Source organism: Dysidea avara, chromosome 1, assembly GCF_963678975.1.
Source record: "Dysidea avara chromosome 1, odDysAvar1.4, whole genome shotgun sequence".
Lineage (NCBI taxonomy): Eukaryota > Metazoa > Porifera > Demospongiae > Dictyoceratida > Dysideidae > Dysidea > Dysidea avara.
Window position 1 is genome coordinate 52557708 of NC_089272.1, and position 16946 is coordinate 52574653.

At 38.9% G+C, this 16946-nt stretch overlaps 2 long non-coding RNA genes across 5 annotated transcripts; one reads left to right on the plus strand and one right to left on the minus strand.

Annotated features, from left to right (window-relative positions):
• Positions 1-9134: 9134 nt before the first annotated feature.
• LOC136268648 (uncharacterized) lies at positions 9135-13694 on the minus strand. Of its 4 annotated transcripts, XR_010707080.1 has the most exons (8): positions 13654-13694; positions 13563-13587; positions 13414-13500; positions 13259-13349; positions 12835-12946; positions 11129-11228; positions 10663-10773; positions 10133-10298 (listed from the first exon to the last, which is right to left on the minus strand). It is a non-coding gene; the product is annotated as an uncharacterized lncRNA (long non-coding RNA). The 4 variants fall into 4 exon arrangements; XR_010707077.1 differs by lacking the exon at positions 13259-13349 and adding an exon at positions 9135-9331 and having other exon boundaries at positions 9476-10298; positions 13563-13693; XR_010707079.1 differs by lacking the exon at positions 13259-13349.
• On the plus strand, positions 11735-12557 carry LOC136268666 (uncharacterized). The gene is made up of 4 exons (XR_010707084.1): positions 11735-12049; positions 12106-12174; positions 12225-12293; positions 12344-12557. It is a non-coding gene; the product is annotated as an uncharacterized lncRNA (long non-coding RNA).
• Positions 13695-16946: the final 3252 nt, after the last annotated feature.

The following is a 16946-nucleotide window of genomic DNA, read 5'->3' on the forward strand; positions in this document are numbered from 1 at the left end:
AAGAACCGTATTCAGTCAAAGTGTCAATTCTCGGCAATACTTGTACAAACAACTGCCCCTTGCCAGTGGCTCAGTCCTGTAGTAATTCATCACAATAGGTAACATACGTAGGTGTCCAACTGAGAATCTGTACCAGCTTAACAGATGTGACAGGCAGACTGGACATCCTGCAGCTGAATTCCTTACTAATTTCCTTTCAATAAACATTGATCATGAAAAGCTACCTCAGTTTAGTTATCTCTACTAGTGTATATATACACCGAATGGAATCTTAGTGTGACAAAACATATGTTATAACCGGCTAGTGATTTGATTGTAGCAAGAGTCTATAACCCCCAAACCCCTAGCCCCCCATCTCACTTTTATTATGAACTCCTGGTTGTAGGAAAATAGAAAATGAATACTAAAATCATTCCACAAATGACACAAAAAAAGTCAATAGAGCATAGTCATTAATTGGTCTGCAACGTGAGTCATTTCGAATATATCCATAGGTTCTTGGTGTCATGGACACTCAGCGATGATGAACTAACAGTAGAGTCACGTGACGGCCTGATATTTTGAAATCAGCTGTAAGCGAGCGGGTAAGCAATATCGAGTAGTTAATCGGAAAAGAGATTGATATCAGCTTAAATATGCTAGTAAGTGATCACCGTGGTCCTGATAACACACACGGGCGCCGCACTGAAATTGAAGTTATGGTGGCCGCAGCCGGCAATGTACCATAGCAGTGCATGCATATGGAATGGGACCCAGGGTGTTGATCACTATGATTGATTAGAACGTTAATTGATTGAAACCGAACATGGGCGCTTGCTGTTGCAAACATTACAAGTAAGTTGTTTGCCAGGGTATGGGAGCATGGAGCCAAGTACATATAGGTAGTGAGATCATGGTTGTATTATGTATAATGAGATATATCCAGTGAGATAACCACTGGCCAGCCTAAACTTAAGAGCCACAGTTGAAGTTTGGTGTCCACATAATTGCTTGTACACTGTTGTAAGACATTAGCTGCATCCATGACTCAATATCATTGGCTTTGTAGTAATGCTGATAGTACACCACCTGCAGCTGCTGGGATATTAAAGGGTGAGATTTGTGTGCAGTTTCAAATGTACGTAGAGTTGTGATTTGTCAAATGTGTCTACTGTATGTATGGTATAAAGTTGTCAGTGCACGTGTGCGTGTAGTGTGTGTGCGTGCACGTGTAGTGTGTGTTTGTGTGTGTGTGTGTGTGTGATGTAGTGTATGTGTACGTGCGTGCAAGCGAGTTCAACGGCTAGAGTTAATGTATACGTGTGCATTATCCAATTTGGTCAGGGCGCTTTTTAATTTGGAAAGGTTAAAATTTTTTCTTTTGTTGCGGTATTGTTCTTATGTTTTCGAACATAAGTTTACTTAACTAATAGCAGGTAGGGTACAGACTGTGGACCCTAGGGTCACATAAGGACCATGCATGCAAAGCAGTCCACAACAAATAGCTACAAGCAAGTTTACCGGGCATTTATATCATTGTATTACCCATGCTAGGCTTTATAAGGCTTTAAGGTATACTTTCACGTTTGCGCAGATATGCGTTTGCGAGTGTATAAACGTGAGTTGTATGCATAATATGTGTGTGGTTATGCGCCATGTGAATGTCTATGTGTTGTTAACGTCTATATAGCAGTGTTCTTGTGTGGCATGAGTGCTAATACAATCATGTGAATTGTTGTATTATTGTTTCTTTTTAATATTTGTTTAACCTTTTAGAAATTAATTATATTGATGAAGATAGGTGAGCCATTAATAACTTTCATTAGTTAATGCTGACACAGGGGTCTCAATGTGTTAAGTAATGGTTGATTGTTAAACATTCTCAAAGAAGGTGCTAAGCATTCTCTATTAACAAGTGGTCCTAAATTAGTCTATCAGGCCCCTTAATCAGACTTTGTCATGGGTTAGATACTTTTTTATCTCCAAAAAAAAACCCTGTAGGGTGAAAAGGTGTACTTTTGTTCACAATTGGTGTGCACATGTGTGTGTGTATGTGGGGGGGGGATCCTCAGAACCCCTCTTGGTTATTTGCCTGTCTGCACATATACAAGTGGTATGCACATTTGTGACCAGATTTGCGAAAAGGGGGTCCTCCACACACATCCAATTTAACACATTCAGCATATCGTAACTTTGAACATGGAGAAACTATGGACTTGAAATTTTCACTGTCCAGAGCACTAACATAGTGTAAGGGGTGGTACAATTTTCAGGTTTGTAGCTTTAGTGAGCATCACGTTATGATCTTTCAAATTCATAAAAGTGGATGTGTGTGGAAGACCCCTAGGCCTTTACGCTACGCAAATCTGGTCACATATTGTGCTTTAGTGTTCAAAGTGATGATATGGTTTGTATAGAGCTGTACTCAGACAGAGACACTTTTATGAAAACAAAAGTTACACTGGTACAATTAACAGGGCACTGTGATACAGTATCTACCATTATTTACTCTTGTACTTTAATAGAACAAGTAGATTACGTTGGCAATAATAGAGGCTACTGAAGTAACTGTAATTTGCTTTATGCATGTATACCAAGCTATACTGTATTGTGTGACTTGGCTGCAGTCAAAAAGTATTATTACTTAATATTTGTATGTTTCCAGAGAGCCAGTGCAATGCACAGACATTTCAAGGCCGGTGCAATGTACCGGGTGTGCAAGGCCGGTGCAGTGCACTGAAGCATGACTGAAATAAGGTGAATAATTGAAGTGTTCATACAGTTGTCGTACATTGTAGCAACCCAAAGCTGTATTACTGAAAATAAATAAATTAAAAACTTTATTTATCATGTTTAATGATTTGTTTATTCACTTTTTTTGTTTGTTTTAGAATGGATGCTGATCAAATTTAAAGAAGTGAGTTGGCATTGTTTAGCATCAGTATGTTATAGAGGAGGGCATCCATTGCCAAATGACAGTCTTTCCCTACAAGTATGACAGTTACCTTTAGCAAAATATCACTAAAAGTATTTTCTAATTTGCACCTCAAGTTGCCTTACTGTCAGCAGTTCCAGGGGGTGCAGACCTACTGTAGGAGTTTGACACTTTGTTATAACACAGATTTGGCACCTGTTATATACTGGTGAATGCATTGCTCACCATGATTCACCTCAGTGATGGTAGCTACTACCTACCATCTTTACAGCTTCCCCAGTGTGTTTCCCACAATTAAAAATGGAGTGCTCAATGGTAGCATGCTCTGGCCACATTAAGCTTTCACGATGCCCAGTTAAGTGATGCTCCAGTATAAAGTTGCACGGGTTTAAATCACGGTGAATCCCATCCTCATCGCCAATATGTCATGTATCAACGTCTGAAAAGTTAGCTTTACAGTAGTTATCATATGTACGCAAAATAATAAAAAATCGGCTATCGTCTATTACATATGGATCAGGAATGCCATAGTCAACAGCCAAACACACAGCCGACATAGACACAGGTACTGTTAATGGCACCTTGAAATGTTATATAACATATCACTAAATTAGTTAATCAGTCTATCACATACTTTAAAGTTGTACAAAGAAACATAATTATTTGGATACCAAACCACGATACTGAATTGTTTGTTTGGATATCCAAACCCAAAAATACAGAATTGTTAAGATACCCATACAGATAGTTAGTTCTCCTTGTAGGGGTAGATACTAGTTGGATAGTATGCGACAGTATCGGTACTTCGCATATACACTGTACTGTAGAGTCATCGAGGCATGTCATTTTAAGTAGATTAAATAAATTTCTGACAAAATAATTGATGGATAATTTAACGGAAGACTCAAGTGATAGCTCGCCATTTAAACAGCACTGACTATCGTTCACTGCAATATTGTTAGAAAATGTTTTGAATTTACTCAACATGGTGTTCATGCATGTGTTAATGAAATCATCAACCCCAATTTTGCATTATAAATCATGAACAGATAATCTGTTATGCAACTAAATTTGTATCACACAGGTTTAATACAAAATAAAACGATAAACCACACATGACTCCTAGAAGGGGGCCATCCTATAAGTTAAAAGATAATCACGATTAATAGTTTGTTCTGTATTGTATTGGGTACAATATCTTTTCCTAAATTGTCGTTTATGCCTATAAACATGTACTTCGATTCAGTTACAACCTAGCTATCAATCAAGGTTCCTCTAGTATATGTTAAATGGAGCCTATATTGCAACCCAAGTGCTTAATCAGTAATTATTGTTATGTTATGTTGTTACAGTTACATGTGTGTTGTTATTGATTTGTTTCAGTTTACTCGTCGATGAGAAGAAGATTCAGACTGATTACATTTTTTTTAAATTAATGTACTAAGAGCTAATGATTAAATCAATCAGAATCAATACACAGATCTAACCTGGCTAACCTAGAGCTGAAGCAGAAATTGTTATGTATTGGTACCCCTATCCCTAATAAATAAATGGAAAACATCCCACACTGGTTTGTTGTGTGCTCATTTCATGTACCTAAATGTAGGGCTTCTTTAACGATCATTGGACATGCATAAATACGTACTGCTATATAATTTACTAAACACACAAGGTATGCGGTATACAAAACAAGGTGATTTTTCTGTTCCAGATTTATTGGAACTGCCTGTACAAGTCGTGCTTTTTTTTCTTCTTTTTTATTTGAAGCCTTGAACGAGATAAGTGTATAGCAAACATCATGCAAACTTCTACATATGATTATGAGCCGTATGCACGATAGAGCGTGATTCAGTATGTTACAGAAAATGACAACAATACTTGATTTAATCAATATTAATGTTCCTTTTTTTAAAAAAATGTGGATAACAATGATGCTTAATGACAAGGTGATTATTTTTTTAGGGTTAGTCAAAGGTTAACCAAGTTGAACCAAAACCCTATCCTGGTCACATCCATATTTATTCTCATGTGCACCCTAAGTCTTGCTCTTACAAATGACAAGATAATGTTACAAACACATCTTACATAACATTTAACATATATACCTCCAGTGACTCGGTTCCAGCAACAAAGCTAACTAACCCCATTAAGGTTTCAATCTGTAAACTGACCAGCTATCAACACTGTTAACTTTAAAGGTCAAAGTCATACCATAGGTATCTATGCTCTTAAGCTGTACAATTTTTTTTTCTTCATTTTTAATTTATTAAACACACACACACACAAACAGTAGCTAGCTTTCCACCTTCTTTTACCCTTCAGGTTTATAAAGACTGCGGGCTACATATAGCTGAAAATCCTTTCTGGTTAGGGTAAGATTTCTTTTATGGGGGGGGGGGGGGGGGGGGAGGATGGGGTTATTTGGAAGCTACATCCTATTATACACTAACCTTTAAGGTTATATCTTATCATCTAGGTAACATCGCTGTCCGTTCATAACGTCAGCGGTCGCGTGAGCGTCGAGTTACCTGCGTACCGCATACCGTGGTACGGACTGAGATATAAGCGCAGTAAGGCTTTTGTTCCCACAATCGATATAATGTACTCTGTAGCAAGCTTTTAGGCGAGCAATGGTTTGGTTGGTTAATAAAATGCAACCGTTGCTTCAGATGATCACTTAGAGTTGCTGACTATTAGCAATCAACTGAGATACGTTGGCATCGACTTTCATCTTCGTATAGCTGTCGTGATGAATTCCGGGGATAAGACTAGTCACTGGTGTGATTCACCCTAGTAGTTCTTATCAACCTTTACCAGTTAGGCACTGGAGTGTGTACACAGAAGACAGGGCCTGTTCGAGGCGTTTACTCAAAGTCTATGAGGAGCCTAAATGAAAATCTCAGATGTAGTTAGTACTGAGGTAGCTTATACACCAGGCCCGCACATGGCAAAAGTCACAATACAAGTTAGTCTGCAATGAATTGAATTGAATGAATTGTAGTTACCAAATATGCACAGCAATCACCCTCCCATTCTGATGTTGTCCCCACCACACACTGGTACTCTGCTCGCTTGTATCGAGAGTGTAACTTGCTCACATATGTACGTGAGCAAGTTACACTCTCACTTGCTCACATTTTTTTGGACAGTGATAAGTACTTGTAAGCATTGCAGAATTTATTGGGCCAATAGATATTAATGTTGTAAACAGTATACATGTATTTGCTCCATAGCGTTTAACTGGAATCTTACAGAGCTTAGATAATTTCCCTTTATGTTGCTATACTAGGGGTATCAGTCTGATGGGTATACTGTACTTACTCAAACAAAGTCTAACTTACTATTTAAAAAATAAAAATAAAGAATGCCCAATGACACTAAATTGCAATGATCCCAATGACACTATATTGTAGGCACGCACACACACCCATACAAGCCCACGCGTACTTATTCAGTGGCATATTCTTTATAGCATGCAGTGGACAGACTGACAGTGTACAGATGATGATGCGTTACCCATATTGACTGTGTGAATTTTATGGCTGTTGGAAGTTAGGATCTGTTGTCACTCTCTATTCTAGTATAGCGACATAGCCCCCAAATTTAACACAATTGTGCACTTTTTTTCATAAAACTATGAAATTTCCACACAAATAGTACTCCTGGTGATATGTAATTTCTGATATAGTACCATCACAGATTTGACCTTTGGTGACCTCTATGGCCACTTTTATACAAAAAAAAACAGATCATTTTTGCCCTTATTTCCATGAGGCATTAAATGACAAGTAAACATATAGTACGAAAGCAAAGGTCTTGATGTAATAAAAATCTCAGTTTTTATTTTGAAGTCATTAGGTGATATAATTCCAAAGTTATGGTCACTTCTGTTAGCTGCAAACCTTTAAATTCACCTACCTTTGGGGCGTAAATTAACCATGGCCACTTTGTGCTAGTTTGGCACTGTATCAAAAATACATGTCTCTAGGAGTATTATTTGTGTCGAACGTTTCAGGATTTTATGAAAAAGTGCACAATTTTTTACTTGTGCCGCTGTACTATTCTGGGTGGAACAGGATTGATTATTTCAAGTACAAAATTGCTATTTAAAGCATTTGATATGCAAAGCAAGTTTGTATTTGGTGTAACCAAACCAGCCGTGTCTGCCATATCTGCAATAATATTAATGAGCTTACAATGACTGGATTCAAGTAGGCATATTGTTATCTACTTACAGCTGATGGAGTCTAATGTTTGCTATGATATTTGAATGGAGGATTTACCACAAGGGTGATGCATGCTCCAGATGTAAAAGATGTACATCATCGGTGTGCCGGCATCATGGAGATCATCAGTGACTTGTGACAATGCCATATGTGTCTAATTATTTTGAGTGATGAATATTACATGTACACTTACAATGTACAACATTATATCAGTGTGTTTGCTAAAACTAGAGCTGCGTTCACATACATAAGTATGTAAGAAAGTATACGCTGTTCTCTAAAAACGGTTGCATGGCTCCACCCAAACAAGGCATGCAATACAGCATTTCAGTGACTTGTAAATTGCTTTGTGATGGTAGGCACACAAAATCAAATTTTGGTAATACTTTTATGCTACTAGAAGCAATAAAAAATTAAAATTTTCTAACAAGGAATAGGGATCGCTGAAAAAAAGCCAGCAAACAAGAAGGGATCGCTGCGGTAATAATGTTATCCACAAATCCCTATTTTGACTCAATATATAGGCTACTCATTCTTGTGAACTACTAAAGCCTCTGCGCTCAAGTGTTAATTGCATCATGTAAAATCATTTTAGGTTAATTGAGTATCCAATTAGATGGTTAACTCCCTCTTGTATATTTTATGTGGATTACATTATTAAGTACTCACTAAAACAAAACCTTGATGCAAATTTTCATAAGTTTATACGAATATCAATATCGTAACAACGGACTATACATTGTCCTCAATATTTTACGCATGGATACTCATACAGCACTACTACCCATCACTCAAGTTATATGGTTTGGGACAGCCAATAAGTACGGTAATTTGAAGTGCTTTTTTTTTCAAATCGGGGATTGCAGTTTAACCACAAACCACCCACTTTACAAATTTCACTTAACATAATGCCTTATGGTGATCTTTATGATGCTTTCCACTATTTGGAACATCAAATGATGCTTAATTGTAGGCTCCACCCTCTCAATATGAACAACGCTGATATCGGGAGGGAAACACGCACAACCCACAATTTTTTCATAGAAAGGTGTCTTTCAAAATAAATAGTAACTTGATGTGTGAAGGAACAATGTGCAACGTAAATTGACCGTGTATGGACCACAAAGTGATTTTAATCCTAATACAACACACTTTTCTATAATATGGTCTGACTATACATGTAGGTACCACAGATAACACTTGTACTTGTGTGTTTTATTAGGATTAAAAATCACTTTATGATCTGACCCTAGCATGGTCAATTTGTTACGCATTGTTCCTTCATTATTATTTATTTTGAATGACGCCTATCTATGTAAATTTTGTGGTCAGTGGGTGTTTCCACTGCCAAAATTATCCGTTTTAATACTGAGAGGGTGGAGTCTACAATTAAATATCATTTGATGTTCTAAATAGAGGAAAATGTCATAGAAGTCACCATAATGCATTACATAAGTAAATTTTATAAAGTAGGTGTGGTTAGTGGTCAAACTAAAAAACCCAATTTGAAAAAAAAAGCACTTCAAATTTCCATACTTATTGCCTGTTACAAGCCAAGTAGCTTGAGTGAAGAGTAGTAGTGTTGTATGAAATACATGTGTGAAATATTGAAATCAATGTAAAGTTAGTTGGTATGCCACACTCTCATTAATAATATGAGAGTGTGTTTGCATAATATTATGTAGTCATAATTAAACTATAGGAATTTTCTTAGCAGGTACATACTTAACCACCCATCTACTTGGATTCTTTGGAAACCATTTGAGCTAAATTATATTGACATTCGATAATTCATTATATAACTGTAAGATAAAGGTATTAGCAAAATTTGATTTTGTGTAGTCGATGCCATCACAAATCAATTGCAATGCTCAAGTCAGATCACTCATTTTCTCTATTGCCTGGCAAGGCTGGCATAGACCTAAATACAGACCTCTGTAATAGAAATTGTATGGCACATACGCGCACAGTTTTAGTTTTAGAAAACACACTGATATAATATTGTACATTGTAAGTGTACATGTAATATTAAACACTCGAAATAATTGGACACATGATTTTATGATATGACGAAGGTCACTGATGATATCCATGATGCTGGCACACCGATGATGTACATCTTTTACATCTGGAGCATGCATCACCCCTTGTGGTAAATCCTCCATTCAAATATCATATTAGACTCCATCAGCTGTAAGTAGATACCAATATGCCTACTTGAATCCAGTCATTGTAAACTCATTAATATTATTGCAGATATGGCAGACACGGCCGGTTTGGTTACACCAAATACAAATTTGTTTTGCATATCAAATGCTTTAAAGAGCAATCTTACTTGAAGTAATCAATCCTGTTCCACCCAGAGTAGAGAGTGACAAAAACATCCGAAGCTTAAACAGCCATAAACTATAAAGTCCACACAGTCAATATGGGTAACTCATCATCGTATGTATACTGTCAGTGTGTCCACTGCATGCTACAAATTTAAAGAATATGCCATTATGTGAGCAAGTGTGTGTGGGTGTCCATATTTGTGTGAGTGTCTGCATGAGCCAGCATAGTCAAGTGGTTCAGAGCATCAACGTGTTAATCGAAAGGTTGCAGGTTCGATTCCCAGTCAGGACACTTTGGTTGTGTTGTTGTTTCCTTGAGCAAGAAACTTTAATCACATTGCTCCAGTATACACAGCTGTTAAATGGGGACCTGGTGTTAACTAGGGAAACAGCCCACCAAGCTGTAACATCAGTGGGTACCTGGTAATAACTGGTGAAGCAAATATCAAACTGTTGTCCATGTCTCACTGATGGGTGGTTCAGTACACATGTGTGACCCAATTTTGCAAAACAAGTCATCTGGATTACAATTATGTGGCATTATAAACAATTTGCTGTGTCACCATTTAGGGGCTGTAGAACTTTCAAAGTATTTCACATCTAAGTTGTGGCAATTTAAGGTGTGAGCTAAAGACTATCCGGATGACTAGGTGTTAAAATTGATTTGCACAAAATATTAATAATATTCATAAAAAAAATTTTTTTTAAATAAGAAAATAAAGAGCGCTTGAGTCAGTCATTGTCCATCTTCCGGCCCTGAAGTGGTCCTGGATGGGTTGACCGAGTAGTGTCTTCCTTCAAAGTAGCACTCACCCACAAGGACCGCTGCAAGAGAACAAAGCATATGTCAAGGGTGGTAAGCTGCACTCATTCGTACATTAATGTAGACCACGACACACACAAATGAGCCGACAATGGCGGATCACAAAATTTTTTTTGAAGCCCACCAATAGATATAGGGTTTGTGTCTGTGGTCGATCAGCACATGCATTTGTTTGAAGCCAACATTAATAGTCCATCATTAACACCCCTTCCATCATCCTTTCATACATTTGATGGGACTATTAGGGCAGCATACATACACACAGGTGGGCAGCACATGCACATCTGGTAGCTGGTTGTCAGCTGGCAAGTGCGACCGTGCGTGTGGGTAACCCTAAGGGTGACATACAAGACAGTGGAAACTCACAGTATTTTATGTCTGTGCGTGACACATGGTTGATGGATGACGCCATCACAACACTGGATGGGTTGACCGAGTAGTGTCTTCCTTCAAAGTAGCACTCACCCATAAGGACCGCTGCAAGGGAACAAAGCATATGCCAAGGGTGGTAAGCTGTACTCATTCGTACATTAATGCAGACCACGACACACACAAATGAGCCGACAATGGCGGATCACAAATATTTTTTTTGAAGCCCACCAATACATATAGGGTTTGTGTCTGTGGTCGATCAGCACAAGCATTATGTTTGAAGCCAACATTAATAGTCCATCATTAACACCCCTTCCATCATCCTTTCATACATTTGATGGGACTATTAGGGCAGCATACATACACACAGGTGGGCAGCACATACACATCTGGTAGCTGGTTGTCAGCTGGAAAGTGCGACGGTAACCCCAAAGTGTCATACACGACAGTGGCAACTCACAATATTTTATGCCCATGCGATGGCGAAAGGTAGCCATCACAACACTGGATGAGTTGACAGTTGTGTCTTCCTCCAAAGTAGCACTCACCCATAAGGACCGCTGCAAGGGAACAAAGCATATGTCAAGGGTGGTAAGCTGTACTCATTCGTACATTAATGTAGACCACAACACACACAAAGTAAGTAAAAGGTGGACATTTTTTTTTGAAGCCCACCCATAGAGATAGGGTTTGTGTCTGTGGTAGATCAGCACATGCTTTCAGTCAGAATCACTAGTCTGTATACACGTGTCCACAGCAAGTCAACAGAATTACACTCAAGTATATATGAGACAATGTCAGCAACATCAAGATGCCGATGAAGGACTTCACATCCAGTGATGGAGGCTATGCTAATCAACGCCCAGTCACATGATCGACCATATGTCAAGTGTGGTAAGCTGCACTCATGAGCCTTATCCACAATGACGATTAGTGACATCAAAAATAAAAATGGCCCCGATAGTTGGGGGACGGTTGTAAATTTTGTATGGGCGACTTTTGGGAAGAAATTTTTGAACAATTATATCTCAGCCAAGAAAGAAGATATCGAGCTCTAACCCGCAGTTATGGTTTTAAGATAGTACCAAGAGTTCATAATATAAAGAAAGGAGTATCTAACTCTGAATATACCCCATAGAAACACTCTGCGTCAAGTTCCCCGTAAATGTTAGTGTATTTTCCGCAAACTGTTGACACTTTACTATATCACACATATTTGACAGGTGACAAGGGACTTTGGGACTCAACGTGGCAAGGGACTTTGTGCCGAAAGGAACCAATAACTGCACTATAAAGAGAGGCACAAATTCCTATTCTAGAAAGTGCACGGTAGTTTGGCAGGACACACTACCGGAAAACATTACCGTAACAGTCTGCCAAGGTGATTATAAGTTTTTGTGATCTTGTGGGGACATGATCAATATTACACTTACACAGCTACCAGTGTGCCAGTGGAAAGGGTGGAACCCAAGACTGGGCGTTTGACTGTACCAGCCAGCCCTTATGGTAAACGCAGGCTTCTTATAATTCCAAATTAATATTGTCTGTGTCTACAGGTAGCACAGAGCCTGTGGATGACAACAATCGTACAATAATAGAACCAAAGGATGATCAATTTTCGGCAGGTGAGCACACTAGCCACGCATGATGTCATGGTTTATTTAACGTTGGACAGGTGAGATCACTAGTAGCAGCGATGACGAAGAGGGTCATAATGGGCAGGACAGCGAGAATGGAAAAAGGCGTACAACAAGGAGCAGCTCAACCATTCCAGCAAAGAAATGGAAGAAGAATCTGGATCCAAACAACCCTTTGGACTAACTAAACCCACACACACACACACACACACACACACACACACACACACACACACACACACACACACACACACACACACACACACACACACACACACACACACACACACACACACACACACACACACACACACACACACACACACACACACACACACACACACACACACACACACACACACACACACACACACACACACACACACACACACACACACACACACACACACACACACACACACACACACACACACACACACACACACACACACACACACACACACAGTACAATTGTACACCATTTATAAACTAAATAGTAATTGTTGTTCTATATACAACCAAGACTCACAGTGTTATTTGATGAACCATTTTTGTCGGTCTCCTATCGATTGCAAACCCGCCTTAGGGTTGGACGAAACCACCTTGCCTTTTCTGCAATCGGTATTTGGGATGGCGAGCACCTATTGGGATGTTCACATCAATTGTAACAATTGCATTAGGGACTTGACGTACTGGCTAAACAAAATAGCATATTCAGGTTACATGGTCTACATGTGTACTAAAGTAGAAAATAACAAAAATTAATATGTATCAGCGGCTTGCCACGGTGGGAACAAATTAATAATCCAATGTTGCAACTAAAGGGACATCTCCAAACTGATTTTGGTACGCTTGATAACTCCTGACCCCCCCCCCCCCCCCCCCCCCTTAACGTCACACAGTGGAAAACTCATGTCTCCAACTTCATGTCTCCAACTCACAAGAATGCTTACTCTGTTCTCCAGCATTTCAGGCAGAATAAGCTCAAACCCACAATCGCAGATAATAACTTCCCGCGTACCAAAATCAGTTTGGAGATGCCCCCTAAGCAAGCACACAGTGCACCATTTATACAATAGAACACTATTGCTCTATAACCAACACTCACAATGTTATTTTCCGGAACCATTATCGTCGGTTTCCTCCCGCTGGCAACCCCGCCTTTCCTGCAATCGTTATTTGAAACGGTGTGCGCCTATTGGGATGTTCACATCAATTGGATTGGGGACTTGACGAACTGATGGTTGAATCACTAACCTATTCAGGTTTAAGCTTGTCCGCACTGCCGATGGTATAGCACGTGTCCTAACGAATAAACGAAGGTTGGGCGAAACGACAAATTCCTCACCCAAGTACGGAAACGTCCACTTCCACGTAAACAACCACCACAGTGCCACACTTTCACACCGCCATTTTAATTATGTGTGCACGTGCATCAGGTGAGGTGGATATGGCACACGTGAGAGCATAGATTACTATGTGAAGGTATAAACAAGTTTTAAACAGTTTACAATACAGAGCACAAGTAAATTAAAACTTGAAATAATATATACACAGATCTGAAGTGATGTGTATGAGTATTACAAGTTAATCTTTGCCACAGCCGGCATTACTAGACTTGGGATTCCAGTTCACTGCACGAATGGGGTGAGTCGTCAGTACAACAGATGAGACAGTGATGATACGGATGTCTATATTGGATGATAAATGAAGTAAGCAGGTTAATAGACAATACACAATATTAGTAAGAATCAATTATTAATATTACTGACCAGCATTGGCTATCTAGCATATAGCTTCAGTTGTTATACGGCTAGTGTATAAATGAGGTAGCTAGCTTGGATTTGATGAATGAAATACTGTTTATGTGTATGGGGTAGCAATATATGATATACTATAGGAGACTGCTAGAGACTATATGAGAGTACTAGAGACTATAGGAGACTGCTAGAGACAATAGGAGACTACTAGAGACCATGGGAGACTACTAGAGACCATGGGAGACTACTAGAGACCATGGGAGACTACTAGAGACCATAGGAGACTATAGGAGACTGCTAGAGACCGTAGGAGACTACTAGAGACCATAGGAGACTACTAGAGACCATAGGAGACTACTAGAGACCATGGGAGACTACTAGAGACTGCTAGAGACCATAGGAGACTACTAGAGACCATAGGAGACTATAAGAGACTGCTAGAGACCATAGAGACTATAGGAGACCATAGAGACTATAGGAGACCATAGGAGACCACTAGAGACTATAGGAGACTACTAGAGACTATAGGAGACTACTAGAGACCATAGGAGACTACTAGAGACTATAGGAGACTATAGGAGACTGCTAGAGACCATGGGAGACTACTAGAGACTATAGAAGACTATAAGAGACTGCTAGAGACTATAGGAGACTACTAGAGACTATAGGAGACTACTAGAGACCATGGGAGACTACTAGAGATTATAGGAGACTACTAGAGACTATAGGAGACTACTAGAGACTATAGGAGACCACTAGAGACTGTATGAGACTACTAGAGACCATGGGAGACTACTAGAGACTACTAGAGACTATAGGAGACTACTAGAGACTATAGGAGACTACTAGAGACTATCGGAGACTACTAGAGACTATAGGAGACTACTAGAGACTATAGGAGACTACTAGAGACCATAGTAGACTACTACAGACCATGGGAGACTACTAGAGACTATAGGAGACTGCTAGAGACCATAGGAGACCACTAGAGACTATATGAGACTACTAGAGACCATGGGAGACTACTAGAGACTACTAGAGACTATAGGAGACTACTAGAGACTATAGGAGACTATTAGAGACTATAGGAGACTATCGGAGACTACTAGAGACTATAGGAGACTACTAGAGACTATAGGAGACTACTAGAGACTATAGAGACTACCAGAGACTATAGGAGACTACTAGAGACTATAGGAGACTACTAGAGACTATAGGAGACCACTAGAGACTACTAGAGACTATAGGAGACTACTAGAGACTATAGGAGACCACTAGAGACTACTAGAGACTATAGGAGACTACTAGAGACTATGGGAGACTACTAGAGACTACTAGAGACTATAGGAGACTACTAGAGACTATAGGAGACTATTGGAGACTACTAGAGACTATAGGAGACTACTAGAGACTATAGGAGACTATTGGAGACTACTAGAGACTATAGGAGACTACTAGAGACTATATGAGACTACTAGAGACCATGGGAGACTACTAGAGACTACTAGAGACTATAGGAGACTACTAGAGACTATAGGAGACTACTAGAGACTATAGGAGACTATCGGAGACTACTAGAGACTATAGGAGACTACTAGAGACTATAGGAGACTACTAGAGACTATAGAGACTACCAGAGACTATAGGAGACTACTAGAGACTATAGGAGACTACTAGAGACTATAGGAGACTACTAGAGACTATAGGAGACCACTAGAGACTACTAGAGACTATAGGAGACTACTAGAGACTATAGGAGACCACTAGAGACTACTAGAGACTATAGGAGACTACTAGAGACTATGGGAGACTACTAGAGACTACTAGAGACTATAGGAGACTACTAGAGACTATAGGAGACTATTGGAGACTACTAGAGACTATAGGAGACTACTAGAGACTATAGGAGACTACTAGAGACTATAGGAGACTACTAGAGACTATAGAGACTACCAGAGACTATAGGAGACTACTGGAGACTACTAGAGACTATAGGAGACTACTAGAGACTATAGGAGATCGCAGAGAAATACTGAAATATAGCTTTAAATACTGAAATATATCTTTAAATACTGAAATAATGTATTTTATTTCTTTATAATTCGTGTGTGCAACATGAAGACAGCACCAAATATTGCTGCTCACACAGTCATGTTCCCATGTTTACCACTGTATTAATGTTTCCAGGTTGACGCTAAGCGTCTTGAACTCCTAAATCATCCACTCTCAACAAAGCTGCTAGCCTATAAGTGGAGGTCTTTTGGATTGTACTTGTACTTGGTAAACTTGATCACCTACTGTACGTTTCTTTCCTTTTTGACTGCATTTGCCTTAGTGTCACCAACACCAAACAGTGATGAATGTAAGCTTCTTGATTAAAAATTGATTTGTATTGTATTAACGTGTATTTAATTTCATAGGTGTTACAAATGGTATGTTATATTGTTGAGAAATGGATTTGTGAGTTCAAAGTATTTTATGTAGCAAATTGTTATATGTCATCAATTGAAACACTTACAAAGTACAAATTATTTTATGCAACAAAAATAATTTTATGGAAGAGTATCATGCACTGATTCATACATTTTAACAATCACAAATACATCACATCCCTTTTAGCTACTATGTGACCAAAAGAAACTGTTGTTAACTTGGAGTGGCTTTTGCATCTATATACTGTAATATGTCAAATATTGTTGCAAGTGCTATACAATGCAAAATAGCAAGTGAGAAACAAATACATATAGCACAAGACAAAGCCAAGTGCTATTACTTAGTTTTGAGAGTACTCTTTGAGTGAGTTTATTAAACAGGTGTAGTATATCATGTGCAATGCAATAATAAAACAGCTAGGTTAATTGTAATGGCATTCTAACAGAAC